The 16,202-nt window shown below is 41.7% G+C and overlaps 1 protein-coding gene across 1 annotated transcript in view; it reads left to right on the top strand.

Annotated features, from left to right (window-relative positions):
- Positions 1-1,413: 1,413 nt before the first annotated feature.
- Positions 1,414-16,202, top strand: part of LOC115140959 (protein O-linked-mannose beta-1,4-N-acetylglucosaminyltransferase 2-like) — a 33,553-nt gene continuing 18,764 nt past the window's right edge. Inside the window, exon 1 of the mRNA XM_029679484.2 lies at positions 1,414-1,700. The gene's annotated coding sequence lies outside the window, so the exon portion shown is untranslated. The remainder of the gene's footprint in view (positions 1,701-16,202) is intronic.

The following is a 16,202-nucleotide window of genomic DNA, read 5'->3' as shown; positions in this document are numbered from 1 at the left end:
TGACTAAAGGGTCACATGTTTTAATCCAGGTCAGTACTATCCCGGTTTGTGTTCAATTCTGCTCCCCATAATTATGTTGTTGAAGTAGTTTATGTCTCGTGTCAACAGAACAGAAATGACTGCCTCCATGACAACCTGTGTAGCCTAACATGCAGTCTTGTCTACACATTGCATTGGAGTAAAACAATGTGATTATTAGCAACATACAACTGTTCATTTGCCTCTCAATGATCATTCAACGCCGCACAATTTGATGGACAGACAGAACATCATTTAAATTTGCCAGAGTAGCCTACTGTTCCACCTGTGGGCAGATAACAAACATATATTTTATTAACATCTTCAATGCCTGGATCGGGAGCCGGGGTGGGGCATGTGTGGAGCTTTGTCCCCGGGGGAAGGGCCTTGCTTGAGAGACCAATGCAATCAATGTTGACATATGAGATGAATGTGTAAAAACTGTGGATGTCGTTGTATTTGATCATGTCACCACTACAGATTTGTTTTGTTTCCGCATTTTATTTCCATTGATCTTTTTCTGGCAGAGATTATTGTATATGGCAGTAGGAAAGCAGTCCTACTTGAGCATTTGTTTCACTCTCCCCTCGTCAGTACGTCCAACCGGCCTCACAAACGCAGACCATGTGTAACCACTCCAGCCCGGGACCTCCACATCCGGCTTCTTCACCTGTTGGATCGTCTAAGACCAGCCACCCGGACAGCTGATGAAAATGTGGGTTTGCAGAAGCAAATCATTTCTACATAAACTGTCAGAAACCATCTCAGGGAAGCTCATCTGCGTGCTCATCATCGTCACCAGGGTCTTGACCTGACTGCAGTTCGGCATTGTAACCAACTTCATTGGGCAAATGCTCACCGTTGATGGCCACTGGCACGCTGGAAAAGCGTGCTCTTTTATTTCTTTTAAGGTGTCTGTGACCAACAGATGCATATCTGTATTCCCAGTCATGTGAAATCCGTAGATTCCATTTATTTAGAGATTGAGCATGATTAATGCAAAAGTAATGTCCCCTAACCCCCTGTCAGAAGGGTGTAAACTAGGATTAATGAAATGCCAAAGGGAATATGGAGTTGTGAGGAGAAATGCAGTATTTGAAATGCAGTATGTGCAAATGTTTTCTTATATAAACATTTTACATGCAATTTGCGATATGTGTATATAGCTTGTCCTGAAAAACAAAGTAGTTCGCATGTGAGTGAATTGTAACTAGTGGTCTATGCAAGATAAACATAATACAAGAGAGAACGATTCACTTTTGTCGCCATAAATTATAATCGTTGTACAAATTCTGGGACCTCATTTTATATCCTCTTATGTTATCGTTATGGTCACATCATCAGGGAGTGTGGAGAAAACGCCGATAACATCTCGCGAGGTTTGGATATGGGATTTGACTTTGCAGTGGGTGGAGACAAGATAGCAAGTTGAATCGAAATCTCATTTTTGACAGCTAACAAAAAAAATACTGTGTAACTTTAAACTTCAATGAATGCGTTGGTATTTCGTACAGTTGCACCTACATTGAGGCATATCGTTAAGGAGGTTCATTCTATCACGTCAAGCCTCTGGAAGGTTTCTGCGGAGAGTATGCTCTGGAGCTTGTAATGCTGCCTTAGCTGAAACGTTTCAGCTGCAGTGAAGAAAAGAAAATACCTTTCCGTTTTATCGAAACTCCCCGGTAAGAATAATAAAGACGTTTTATTATCGGTGCATGTCATGTTTTCAATGTGGTGTTTGAAAACTTTTAGTTTCAGGACAAAGTTTCGAATTCAAAAGCACTGTGGCTCTTTGCGAATTATCTTGACGCTACTGTATCTTGACGCTACCCATGCATTCTGCTCATGGGCATGACACATAATTTATTTTAATGCAAGAGTGTAAGGTTAACCGTTTGCCTGGACAAATTACGTTATGGTTTCAAATATGAACAGGACCTGTTGTATCTAAGTAGCTCATGGAGTCTTTATGAATATCAATCAAGTTTATTCCTACAATGGCTAGGCTATACTTGTTCAATCATAACTATGGTAATCTGAACCCCGACATTTTTATCAATCGCGATTGTTCATGAACACAGTTTTGTCTAGGCCTAAACAAGACTGAAGTAGTAAACACTAATTTGTCCTTGCTTTAAATCTGTCATTACTAGGGGTATGTGTGTTCATCTCAATTCAGGATGACTTAAATGGTAACTTCTAACACAGTTTGGTCAGGTAGTATTGTCTGGGATTGAATGTTTTTCCTTCAAATCAATCATCCTGGAGAGATTTAGCTAGACTAGGACAATCACAAACCAAGTAATTAATCCCTTAGATTTTCAACAATGACCTAAATCCATGTTGACTGAGGATGACTTTTATGAAAATCCCACCAACTAAAATTGAAAACCAGCATTATAACTCGGTTTTCATAATTTTTTTATCTACCTTTTATTTACATGAGATTTGATTTGATATCTTATAAACAATACAACCCATACACACGACTACATCCAACAAACATTACACCTGCCCAGACCCACTTGAATACCCCTTTTGAATACACATAGTTCCACTAATAGGCCTAGCCAACAATATCAATGATTCATTTTTTTTAAGTAGGCTATCATGACTTCTTCTGCAATATGGACCTCTTTCACCAGTTGCTCTTGGTCTCAGATGAGTGGGTGCTGCTATAGCCTACATATCATGATGTAGTGGGGGAGCATGGTAGTGTCAAACAGCCAACCTGTTCTAAATATGAATGCCTAATTTTCATTGCCTTGGCACTTCCGTTAGGAAGGTCATCTATAATGAATGAATGAATGGGAGCTCAGCTGACAGCCTGTAGTTGAGGTAGATGAAGTGGGGGAGTTGATGAGGTGTGTGTGTAATGTATGTATAGTGGGGAGAACAAGTATTTGATACACTGCCGATTTTGCAGGTTTTCCTACTTACAAAGCATGTAGAGGTCTGTCATTTTTATCATAGGTACACTTCAACTGTGAGAGACTGAATCTAAAACAAAAATCCAGAAAATTAGTGTGATTTTTAAGTAATTAATTTGCATTTTATTGCATGACACAAGTATTTTATACATCAGAAAAGCAGAACTTAATATTTGGTACAGAAACCTTTGTTTGCAACTACAGAGATCATACATTTCCTGTAGTTCTTGACCAGGTTTGCACACACTGCAGCAGGGATTTTGGCCCACTCCTCCATACAGACCTTCTCCAGATCCTTCAGGTTTCGGGGCTGTCGCTGGGCAATACGGACTTTCAGCTCCCTCCAAAGATTTTCTATTGGGTTCAGGTCTGGAGACTGGCTAGGCCACTCCAAGACCTTGAGATGCTTCTTACGGAGCCACTCCTTAGTTGCCCTGGCTGTGTGTTTCGGGTCGTTGTCATGCTGGAAGACCCAGCCACAACCCATCTTCAATGCTCTTACTGAGGGAAGGATGTTGTTGGCCAAGATCTCGCGATACATGGCCCCATCCATCCTCCCCTCAATACGGTGTAGTCGTCCTGTCCCCTTTGCAGAAAAGCATCCCCAAAGAATGATGTTTTCACCTCCATGCTCTCACGGTTGGGATGTGTTGTTGGAGTTGTACTCATCCTTCTTCTTCCTCCAAACACGGCGAGTGGAGTTTAGACCAAAAAGCTCTATTTTTGTCTCATCAGACAACATGACCTTCTCCCTTTCCTCCTCTGGATCATCAAGATGGTCATTGGCAAACTTCAGACGGGCCTGGACATGCGCTGGCTTGAGCAGGGGGACCTTGCGTGTGCTGCAGGATTTTAATCCATGACGGCGTAGTGTGTTACTAATGGTTTTCTTTGAGACTGTGGTCCTAGCTCTCTTCAGGTCATTGACCAGAGCCTGCCGTGTAGTTCTGGGCTGATCCCTCACATTCCTCATGATCATTGATGCCCCACGAGGTGAGATCTTACATGGAGCCCCAGACCGAGGGTGATTGACCGTCATCTTGAACTTCTTCCATTTTCTAATAATTGCACCAACAGTTGTTGCCTTCTCACCAAGCTGCTTGCCTATTGTCCTGTAGCCCATCTCAGCCTTGTGCAGGGCTACAATTTTATCCCTGTTGTCCTTACACACCTCTCTGGTCTTGGCAATTGTGGAGAGGTTGGAGTCTGTTTGATTGAGTGTGTGGACAGGTGTCTTTTATACAGGTAACGAGTTCAAACAGGTGCAGTTAATACAGGTAATGAGTGGAGAACAGGGGGCTTCTTAAAGAAAACCTAACAGGTCTGTGAGAGCCGGAATTCTTACTGGTTGGTAGGTGATCAAATACTTATGTCATGTAATAAAATGCGAATTAATTACTTAAAAATCATACAATGTGATTTTCTGGATTTTTGTTTTAGATTTCGTCTCTCACAGTTGAAGTGTACCTACGATAAAAATTACAGACCTCTACATGCTTTGTTAGTAGGAAAAACTGCAAAATCGGCAGTGTATCAAATACTTGTTCTCCCCACTGTGTGTATATCAGCTAATTCATTGGTGTGTTACATTTACATTTACATTTAAGTCATTTAGCAGACGCTCTTATCCAGAGCGACTTACAAATTGGTGCGTTCACCTTATGACATCCAGTGGAACAGCCACTTTACAATAGTGCATCTAAATCTTTTAAGGGGAGGGGGGGGTGAGAAGGATTACTTTATCCTATCCTAGGTATTCCTTAAAGAGGTGGGGTTTCAGGTGTCTCCGGAAGGTGGTGATTGACTCCGCTGTCCTGGCGTCGTGAGGGAGTTTGTTCCACCATTGGGGGGCCAGAGCAGCGAACAGTTTTGACTGGGCTGAGCGGGAACTGAACTTCCTCAGTGGTAGGGAGGTGAGCAGGCCAGAGGTGGATGAACACAGTGCCCTTGTTTGGGTGTAGGGCCTGATCAGAGCCTGGAGGTACTGAGGTGCCGTTCCCCTCACAGCTCCGTAGGCAAGCACCATGGTCTTGTAGCGGATGCGAGCTTCAACTGGAAGCCAGTGGAGGGAGCGGAGGAGCGGGGTGACGTGAGAGAACTTGGGAAGGTTGAACACCAGACGGGCTGCGGCGTTCTGGATGAGTTGTAGGGGTTTAATGGCACAGGCAGGGAGCCCAGCCAACAGCGAGTTGCAGTAATCCAGACGGGAGATGACAAGTGCCTGGATTAGGACCTGCGCCGCTTCCTGTGTGAGGCAGGGTCGTACTTTCTCTCCTCCTCCAGCTGTTCCTCATCTCCTCTTACTACCTCGTTCACCCTTTTCCCACCTGTTCCCTTTTTCCCTCTGATTAGGTCTCTATTTCTCTCTCTGTTCCTGCTTCTTTCTTTGTCAGATTCTCGTTTGAGTTTCTCATGCCAGAACCAAACTATCGTCTCGTTTGCTTCACCCTTGTCCCGTCCTGTCGGAATCTGCCTGGCAAGTGCATCCTGTACTCAGCTAACTGTCTTATCGTTGGTACTGTGTCCAGTTCATGTTATTGACAATACTCAGTTTCTGCTTTTTAGGAAGATCTGTGTAATGCACACAATGCTTCTTAGACCTATAAATGGGGCTGCAATGTTTCCATAGGATGATCTGTCCTCCCTTGTGTCTGACATTTCTCCTCATCCCATGCAGAATAGATGCATCAAGCACCCATTTCTCATGGGCACCTGGGGCAACGACTGGAAACAATCTAGAGGTCGACCGATCATGATTTTTCAACGCCGATACTGATTATTGGAAGACCAAAACATGCTGGTAGTGATTAATCGGCTGATTTGTTTTGAATTTATATATATATATATATAAAATGGCACTTTTTAAAAAACTTAATATAATACACAAATAAAAATCTATTTAGTCTCAAATAAATAATGAAACATGCTCAATTTGGTTTAAATAATGCAAAAACACAGTGTTGGAGAAGAAAGTAAAAGTGCAATATGTGCCATGTAAAAAAAGGCTAACATTTAAGTTCCTTGCTCAGAACAAATGAAAGCGAGTGGTTCAATATTCCCAGTTAAGAAGTTTTAGGTTGTAGTTATTATAGGAATTATGATGTGTCGACTATTTCTCTCTATACCATTTGTATTTCATATACCTTTGACTATTGGATGTTCTAATAGGCACTTTAGTATTGTCAGCCTAATCTCAGGAGTTGATAGGCTTGAAGTCATTAACAGCGCTGTGCTTCAAGCATTGCTAAGAGTTGCTGGCAAATGCAGTAAAGTTTGAATTAATGCTTACGAGCCTGCTGCTGTCTACCACCACTCAGTCAGACTGCTCTATCAAATATCAAATCATAGACTTAATTATAATATAATAAACACAGAAATACGAGCCTTTGGTCATTAATATGGTAAAATCTGGAAACTATAATTTTGAAAACAAAATGTTTATTCTTTCAGTGAAATACGGAACGGTGCCGTATTTTATCGAACGGGTGGTAACCCTAAATCTAAATATTGCTGTTACATTGCACAACCTTCAATGTTATGTCATAATTATGTAAAGTTCTGGCAAATTAGTTCCCAACGAACTAGGCGGCCCAAACTGTTGCATATACCATGAACCTGTGTGCAATGAACGCAAGAGAAGTGACACAATTTCCCTAGTTAATATTGCCTGCTAACATGAATTTCTTTTAACTAAATATGCTGGTTTTAAAAAATCTACTTCTGTGTATTGATTTTAAGAAAGGCATTGATGTTTATGGTTAGGGACATTCGTGCAACGATTGTGCTTTTGTTAAATCATCACCCGTTTGGCGAAGTAGGCTGAGATTCGATGATAACTTAACAGGCATCGCATTGATTATATGCAATGCAGGACAAGCTAGTTAACCTAGTAATATTATCAACCATGTGTAAGCTAACTAGTGATTATGTGAAGATTGATTGTTTTTTTATAAGTTAAGTTTAATGCTAGCTAGCAACTTACCTTGGCTCCTTGCTGCACTCGTGTAACAGCTGGTCAGCCAGCCACGCAGCTTTCTCGTGGAATGCAATGTAATCGGCCATAATCGATTGTTATAAAAACTTGAAATCGGCCCTAATTAATCGGCCATGTCGATTTAATCGGTTGACCTCTAAAATAAACAAAGTATTGTTAACTTTAAGGAAACTGGAAGATTTTTTTTAAGGAGATTTTTTTCAAGGAGAATAATCTAGGTTAAGTGGTTTATTTTAGAATGATTGGAAACCTTACAGACTACAGTGGCTTTAACTGTATCTGGGTTGTTGTGGCAGGCTGACAGTGTGTCCCCAGCAGTGAGAAAGAGAGGGAGAGTATGGTACAGCCACTGTTGTGCATTGGGCTCTAGCTAACATGAGCACTAGGAGACTTGATCCAACCTGACATGCCACAATTGGGCCAGGAATAAAAATGACAAGCCTGGAGGACACAGGCAATAAAGCAGCCGAGAAGAGAGGCCTATTAAGTGGTTCTTTGTGAGAGTGGAGAGGTGAACAAGTTGTCCTTCAAAAGGATGAGGATACAGAGCAGGGAGGGAATCTCCAAGGTGATCCTGAAGGGACAAGCCAGCGACAGGAAGTGAGGAGAAATGCCAGAGTAAGATACTAACAGCACTGTTTGCCTATCGTGGAGCGGGAGCCTTATTAAAATGCATTAGAATCTCCAGGCTGCTCCGCTCTACGCTACTTCTCCCATCCCCATCATCAGGGTGCTTATCGTCTCCAAGGCAAACGGCAATACAAAACACTAGGGAGCCATGCAAGGCCTGTCAGCCAAGTCCTGATAGAAGAGACCTGGCACTCTCGGCCTTAGCTCAGTTGCTACAGCTTTGATGTCATCAGAGAGAGGCTTAATAACATTCGCCTTGGTTACTGCTGCTACTGCTCACCCTTTTGTAACCAAACCCATATAGGAGCAGTTTGGAAACACTACTGTCTCTTGCTCCCATCACTACAAATGTCAGAGGTGTGATCATGTATAGATGAAAGAGATTGGTGACTATGTGAAAAGTATATAGTGATTTCCATCTAAAAGAACCCATGAGCAGCAACATGTGAAGTTCATAGGAGCATGTCAAATTTAAGTCTTTTTTTATTAAGGGATATATAATTGTTTTTACAATTTTCCATCTTAAAATGTAGGAATAAGCAAAGATGGAAACGGGGTCTTTAAAAAAAAAACATCTACCAGAAATAGTTTAAATGTATTAGAAATACATAACACTCATATTGAAGTAAAAGACCCCTTGCCAACAAATATCAACACTTTATATTTCGTTTTGGAAAAGTTTGTCTGCCTTCTGTACGTTGTTGAAAAATTGCCTTGTGCCTTAATATTCTGTTAGCAAAAACCCACATATCTTTAAGATATTTTCTAATTGCTCTCCCTCATTAGGATGGGAGGATAATGAACATTCAGAAGTAACAAATAAAGGTAGATCTATTAATTAGTCAGTGTTTTATTGATATCAATTTTGTTTATTAATTATTGTGACGATAACTTGATCGCTAACTGTAAAAACAGAAAAGTATAGCACTGTTCAGTAAATAACTAGAGTATAGTTCAGTAGAGCACACAAGTTAAATACACTAGAGTACTGTACTCGAATGCACTCTGCTATGCTGTACTCTGCTGAGCTCTACTGTGGAATTGCTCAGATGCTGAATTGTCTTTACTATTTCAAAGACCCTTTCAGATTCCGTGAAACAATGGCTCTTTTTCAATTGTCTTTCCTTGATTCCTCACGTTCTCTCTCTTCGCCTCCTCAAAATGCATTGGAGGAGGAGATTAGACAAAGGAACCTAGGCTCTTCTGTGCATTTTGAGGATGTGAAGAGAGAGGATGTGAGGAATCAGGAGGACAATTGAGAAAGAGCCTAGGGATTACTAGGTCACCCAGGGACATCTCAAAAAGACGGAACTACTCCAGGCTTTTTGTCTTCTCAGAGAGACAAAAGTAGAAAGCTATTTGTACTGTAAAAGCATAGAGAGAAGTCAGGTGAAACATCAGGCTAGAAATGTGTTGTCCAGTCTGGCTTGTTTAACAGTTTTTCTACTCACAGCATATTTACTTACTGTACCGCCTGCCTGCTGCCTTCTAAGGGACTATTTACTTTTCTTTATGCCTGCTTCATTATTTATAAGCAGCATTCAGTATAACAAAGATTTTGGGACGATTAGGGGAAAGCGGATGTGGGTGAGGTGGTTGACTGAGAAGCGTGGTGGGTGGGAGCTCTAGGGAGACTGAATACTGATGAAGTGGAGCTGGAGCGGTAACATTAAGCCAGACAGAAATATAATTTAAATGTGAAGCAGTTGTAGCCCGAGTTCATGCATGCATATGATTATGATGGGAACTATGCTGACCTTTCTCCAATTGGATCATGTTACTCTTAAGGCAACATTTACTTCCTCACACAGAAAATGTCAAGCAAAAAGCGCTCTGTTTACTCTTCATTCAGATTGTGTTATTCCCCATAGCCTAACGTCTATTGCTATGTGAGGACATCAGTTTTCAAACAATCTAGGCTGTCAGTCTATTTAGGCCTAATCATTTGTTTAGTAGAAGTGTAGTTCTATACTATATATTTTTTAAATTATTTAGTCTAGGGGTTTTCAAACTTTTCTTGCCCAGAGACCCCCGGCCAGGGGGTCCCAGTGAATGATAATGGCAAGTAGAAGTAATCAACATTTTAGAAGTGAAGAGATTTGGTAGACATTTGTTTTGACATCCCCACAGTTCACTGGAAGAGGACCTGTAAGCTAAGTCTATTAGCTCGAAAGGTATCTTGGCGGCGTAGAGAATTTTGCTGTTGTAAGGCACATTTTCTGTAATTCTACACGTTTCCATTGAGCTGAGAACATTTTGAAGTTTTGAAGCTAATTTCCAGACATTCTACACAGTTTTGCATGGAGCTTAGACAATTTTGCCGTTTTAAAGCTAATTTCCTGCAATTCTATGCATTTTGCAATGGCAACTGCTGTGTTCCTCTGCAGTAAATCAATGGGCATGTGCCCAGAATGCCCAGTTTCTTTTCTCCTTGGCTGTATAGCTTTTTTTATTGTTAGTTCTCAAAGATGGTATTATAAAAAATAAAGTGTGTGTGTGTGTATAAATATCACATACTCATTCAAGGTAGTATTATTTATACTATTTTCCTCAACGTGGGGGCCCCTCAGGGGTGCGTGCTTAGCCCCCTCCTGTACTCCCTGTTCACTCATGACTGCACTGCCAGGCACGACTCCAACACCAGCCATTAACCTCTCTGGGATATGTGGGATGGTAGCGTCCCACTTGGCCAAAAGCCAGAGAAAATGCAGAGGGACAAATTCAAATAAATTCCTATAAAAATCTAACTTTCATGAAATCACACATGTAAGATACCAAATTAAAGCTACACGTGTTGTAAATCCAGCCAACATGTCAGATTTCAAAAAGGCTTTTCGGCGAAAGCAAACGATGCTATTATTTGAGGATAGCACCTCCATAAACAAAAGAGAGAAAAACATATTTCAACCCTGCAGGCGCGACACAAAACGCAGAAATAACAATATAAATCATGCCTTACCTTTGACAAGCTTCTTCTGTTGGCACTCCAATATGTCCCATAAACATCACAAAATGGTCCTTTTTGTTCAATTAATTCCTTCCATATATATCCTAAATGTCCATTAATTTGCCGCGCTTGATCCAGAAAAAACACCGGTTCCAACTTGCGCAACGTGACTACAAAATATCTCAAAAGTTACCTGTAAACTTTGCCAAAACATTTCAAACTACTTTTCTAATACAACTTTAGGTATTTTTCAAAGTAAATAATCGATAAAATTGAAGATGGGATGATCTGTGTTCAATACAGGAAGAAAACAAACTGACGCTAGCTTTCTGGTCATGCGCCTCTATCAAACAGTGCACATGAAGTGACCCTCGTTCAAGATGGCCGTACTTCTTCATTACACAATGGAATAACCTCAACCAATTTCTAAAGACTGGTGACATCCAGTGGAAGCGGTACGAACTGCAAGCAAGTCCCTTATAAATCTGGATTCCCAATGAAAACCCATTGAAAAGAGAGTGACCCCCCCCAAAAAAAATCTGAATGGTTTGGCCTCGGGGTTTGGCCTGATAAATAAGTTCTGTTATACTCACAGACATGATTCGAACCGTTTTCTATTCAAATCTACTAATAATATGCATATCGTATCTTCTGGGGATGAGTTGCAGGAAACTTTTCATCCAAAATTCCAAATGCTGCCCCCTATCCTAGAGAAGTTAAGTTTGCTGATGACACAACAGTGGTAGGCCTGATCACCGACAACGATGATACAGCCTATAGGGACGAGGTCAGAGAACTGACTGTGTGGTGCAAGGGCAACAACCTCTTCCTCAACGTGATCAAGACAAAGGAGATGATTGTGGACTACAGGGAAAGGAGGACCGCGCATGCCCCCATTCTCATCGATGGGGCTGTAGTGAAGCAACAAACTAACATGGTCCAAGCACACCAAGACCGTCATGAAGAGGGCACGACAAAACCTATTCCCCCTCATGATACTGAAAAGATTTGGCATGGGTCCTCAGATCCTCAAAAGGTTTTACAGCTGCACCATCGAGAGCATATATATATATATATATATATATATATATATATATATATATATATAGCCCACCCAATTTACCTACTGGTTGCATCACTGCTTGGTATGGCAACTGCTCGGCCTCTGACCGCAAAGCACTACAGAGGGTAGTGCATATGACCCAGTACATCACCCGTGGCCTGCTTAATGACACATTGACTCTGTCCCGTACCCCCGTGTATAGCCCCGCTATTGTTATTTACTGCTACTCTTACATTTTTTGTTATTCTTATATTTTTTACATTTTAAAACTGCTTGTTGGTTAAGGGCTTGTAAGTAAGCATTTCACTGTAAGGTCAACACCTGTTGTATTCCGCGCATGTGACAAATACAATTTGATTTGATTTATTTTGGAGGTTCCCCATTTTTCTTTGCAGATCCTCTCAATGTCTCTCAGGTTGGATAGGGAGTGTTGCAGCACAGCTATTTTCAGGTCTCATTCAGCTCGAGACCCTGGGTCTCGACCCCGTCCTGTGCTACTGGATCCTGGACTTTCTGACGGGCCGCCCCCAGGTGGTGAGGCAAGGAAACATCTCCACCCCGCTGATCCTCAACACTGGGGCCCCACAAGGGTGCGTTCTCAGCCCTCTCCTGTACTCCCTGTTCACCCATGACTGCGTGGCCATGCACGCGTCCAACTGAGACGACACTACAGTGGTAGGCTTGATTACCAACAATGACGAGATGGCCTACAGGGAGGAGGTGAGGGCCCTCGGAATGTGGTATCAGGAAAATAACCTCACACTCAACGTCAACAAAGGAGATGATCGTGGACTTCAGGAAACAGCAGAGGGAGCACCCCCCATTTTTACATCGATGGGACAGTAGTGGAGAAGGTGTCCGTGATGTGTAGGCCGAGGAACTTAAAACTTTCCAAACTGAAATGGTCCAACCACACAGACAGCGTGGTGAAGAATGCACAACAGCACCTCTTGAATCTCAGGAGGCTGAAGAAATTTGGCTTGTCCCCAAAAACACTCTCAAACTTTTTACAGATGCACAATCGAGAGCATCCTGTCGGGCTGTATCACAGCCTGGTACGGCAACAGCTCAGCCCACAACCGTAAGGCTCTCCAGAGGGTAGTGAGTCTGCACAACGCATCACCGGGGGCAAACGACCTGCCCTCCAGTACACCTACACCACCGATGTCACAGATAGGCCAAAAAATGATCAAGGACAACAACCACCCGAGCCACTGCCTGTTCACCCCACTATCATCCAGATGGCGAGGTCAGTACAGGTGCATCAAAGCCGAGAGACTGAAAAACCGCTTCTATCGCAAGGCCATCATACTGTTAAACAGCCATCACTAACATTGAGTGGCTGCTGCCAACATACTGACTCAAATCTTTAGCCACTTTAATAATTAAAAATTGGATGCAATAAATGTATCACTAGTCACTTTAAACAATGCCACTTGATATGTTTACTTACCCTACATTATTCATCTCATATGTATATACTGTACTCTATACCATCTACTGCATCTTGCCTATGCCGCACGGCCATCGCTCATCCATATATTTATATGTACATATTAATTCCTTTACACTTGTGTGTGTATAAGGTAGTTGTTGTGAAATTGTTAGTTTACTTGTTAGATATTACTGCACAGTCAGAACTAGAAGCACAAGCATTTCGCTACACTCTCATTAACATCTGCTAACCATGTGTATGTGACCAATAAAATTTGATTCGATTTGAAGCTGGTTGGACGTACTGCCAAATTCTGTAAAATGGAGTTGGAGGCAGCTTATGGTAAAGAAATGAACATTAAATTATCTGGCAACCTGACAACAGCTCTGGTGGACATTCCTGCAGTCAGCATGTCAATTGTACGCTACCTCAAAACATGAGACATCTGTGGTATTGTGTCATGTGACAACTGCACATTTTAAATTGGCATTTTATTGTCCCCAGCACAAGGTGCACATGTGTAATGATAATGCTGTTTAATCAGCTTCTTAATATGCCACACCTGTAAGGTGGATGGTTTATCTTGGTAAAGGAAAAATGCTCACTTACAGTGATGTAAAATGCTCACTTACACTGTGCTATCTAACCTCCAAACGAGCTTCAATGCCATACAACACTCCTTCCGTGGCCTCCAACTGCTCTTAAACGCTAGTAAAACCAAATGCATGCTTTTCAACCGTTTGCTGCCTGCACCCGCACGCCCGACTAGCATCACCACCCTGGATGGTTCCGACCTAGAATATGTGGACATCTATAAGTACCTAGGTGTCTGACTGTAAACTCTCATTCCAGACTCATATCAAACATCTCCAATCCAAAATCAAATCTAGAGTCGGCTTTCTATTCCGCAACAAAGCCTCCTTCACTCACGCCGACAAACTTACCCTAGTAAAACTGACTATCCTACCGATCCTCGACTTCGGCGATGTCATCTACAAAATAGCTTCCAATACTCTACTCGGCAAACTGGATGCAGTTTATCACAGTGCCATCCGTTTTGTTACTAAAGCACCTTATACCACCCACCACTGCGACCTGTATGCTCTAGTCGGCTGGCCCTCGATACATATTAGTCGCCAGACCCACTGGCTCCAGGTCATCTACAAATCCATGCTAGGAAAAGCTCCGCCTTATCTCAGTTCACTGGTCACGATGGCAACACTTACCCGTAGCACGCCCTCCAGCAGGTGTATCTCACTGATCATCCCTAAAGCCAACACCTCATTTGGCCACCTTTCCTTCCAGTTCTCTGCTGCCTGTGACTGGGAACGAATTGCAAAAATCGCTGAAGTTGGGGACTTATCTCCCTCACCAACTTTAAACATCTGCTATCTGAGCAGCTAACTGATCGCTGCAGCTGTAAATAGTCCATCGTTATATAGCCCACCCAATTTACCTACCTCATCCCCATACTGTTTTTATTTATTTACTTTTCTGCTCTTTTGCACACCAGTATCTCTACCTGCACAATGACCATCTGATCATTTATCACTCCATTGTTAATCTGCAAATTGTAATTATTCGCCTACCTCCTCATGCCTTTTGCACACAATGTATATAGACTCTTTTTTTTCTTTTTCTACTGTGTTATTGACTTGTTTATTGTTTACTCCATGTGTAACTCTGTGTTGTTGTCTGTTCACACTGCTATGCTTCATCTTGGCCAGGTCGCAGTTGTAAATGAGAACTTGTTCTCAACTAGCCTACCTGGTTAAATAAAGGTGTTCTCAACTAGCCTACCTGGTTAAATAAAGGTGTTCTCAACTAGCCTACCTGGTTAAATAAAGGTGAAATATAAAAATAAAATACAAATGTGAACAAACTTTGAGAAAAATTTGCTTTTTGTGCTTATGGAAGATTTTGGGGATTTTTTTATTTCAGCTCAGGAAACATGGAACAAACACTTTACATGTTGCATTTTATATTTTTGTTCAGTGTACATTTGACTGGTCATGCTTATCAGTCTGTTATTTTGCATAATTTAGTGGAATTAAATTGGCGTGTGTACAGTATATTCGTTATGTATCTTATCACACTCGTACAGCATACATATACAGAGCCTTTGAGCGGAAAATCTGTCAGACAGCGCGAGAGCTGCTGCTACAGCATCTCAAACAGCAAATGCTTAGGCAACGGAAGGCAGGCTTCATCAGTGTGTCACACACCACTTTGCAATGAGCTGAAGACCGTATGCATTTTGAAAACATATATACTTAATTGTTTGAAACCTGAAAGTTTTAATACATATTATGACGTGCAGGTCTTACCTTGCTTCAAAGTATCCTAGCCAAAATCAGACCATATCCATGGAGGCAATTATTTTAGATCAACTTTCTTTCATTGTCCATAGCCAAAGGCACAACCCTAGTCATATTAGCAACCCATGCTAGTTGTTGCATATTACATCTCCCCTCTTTTCACATTTCTGATGGATATTTGAATCTCTGTCATAGGAAACCGCTTAGATGTGCAGAGCGCTTTTGACAGGTTTTACTGCTAATTGCATTATGGAACAAACATTCACGCTATTAGGCTATTTCTTTCTCAACAAGCTGACCAATAGAATAGGTCAACTGTCCTACTATGGGGCATAGTAGATTGACATAGGCTAGTGATTTTGCTGTTCGTTGCTCTGTGTCTTGTTGGCTGAGGAAAAGTAAATGTAGTATTTTGGTATTTTATTAGGATCCCCATTAGCTGGTGCAAAAGCAGCAGCTACTCTTCCTGGGGTCCACACAAAACATTAAACAATACAGAATGACATACTACAGAACCTCAATAAACAAGGAAAGAACTACATAATTTTTTTTAGGAGGCTCATGTAGCCTACATATCAATGCATACACACAAACTATCTAGGTCATAGGGGAGAGGCATTGTGCCGCAAGGTGTTGCTTTATCTGCTTTTTGAAACCAGGTTTGCTGTTTATTTAAACAATTTGAGATGGAAGGAAGTTCCATGCAATACGGGCTCTATATAATACTGTACGCTTTCTTGAATTTGGGGACTGTGAATAGACCCCTGGTGGCATGTGTGGTGGGCTAAGTGTGTGTGCCAGAGCTCTGTGTAAATTGACTATGCAAACAATTTGCGATTGCATATGGGTCTGGTAAATTTCTCAAAT

Source organism: Oncorhynchus nerka, linkage group LG14 (genome assembly GCF_034236695.1).
Source record: "Oncorhynchus nerka isolate Pitt River linkage group LG14, Oner_Uvic_2.0, whole genome shotgun sequence".
Taxonomy (NCBI): Eukaryota; Metazoa; Chordata; class Actinopteri; order Salmoniformes; family Salmonidae; genus Oncorhynchus; species Oncorhynchus nerka.
This window is presented reverse-complemented; position numbering and strand designations above follow the sequence as displayed.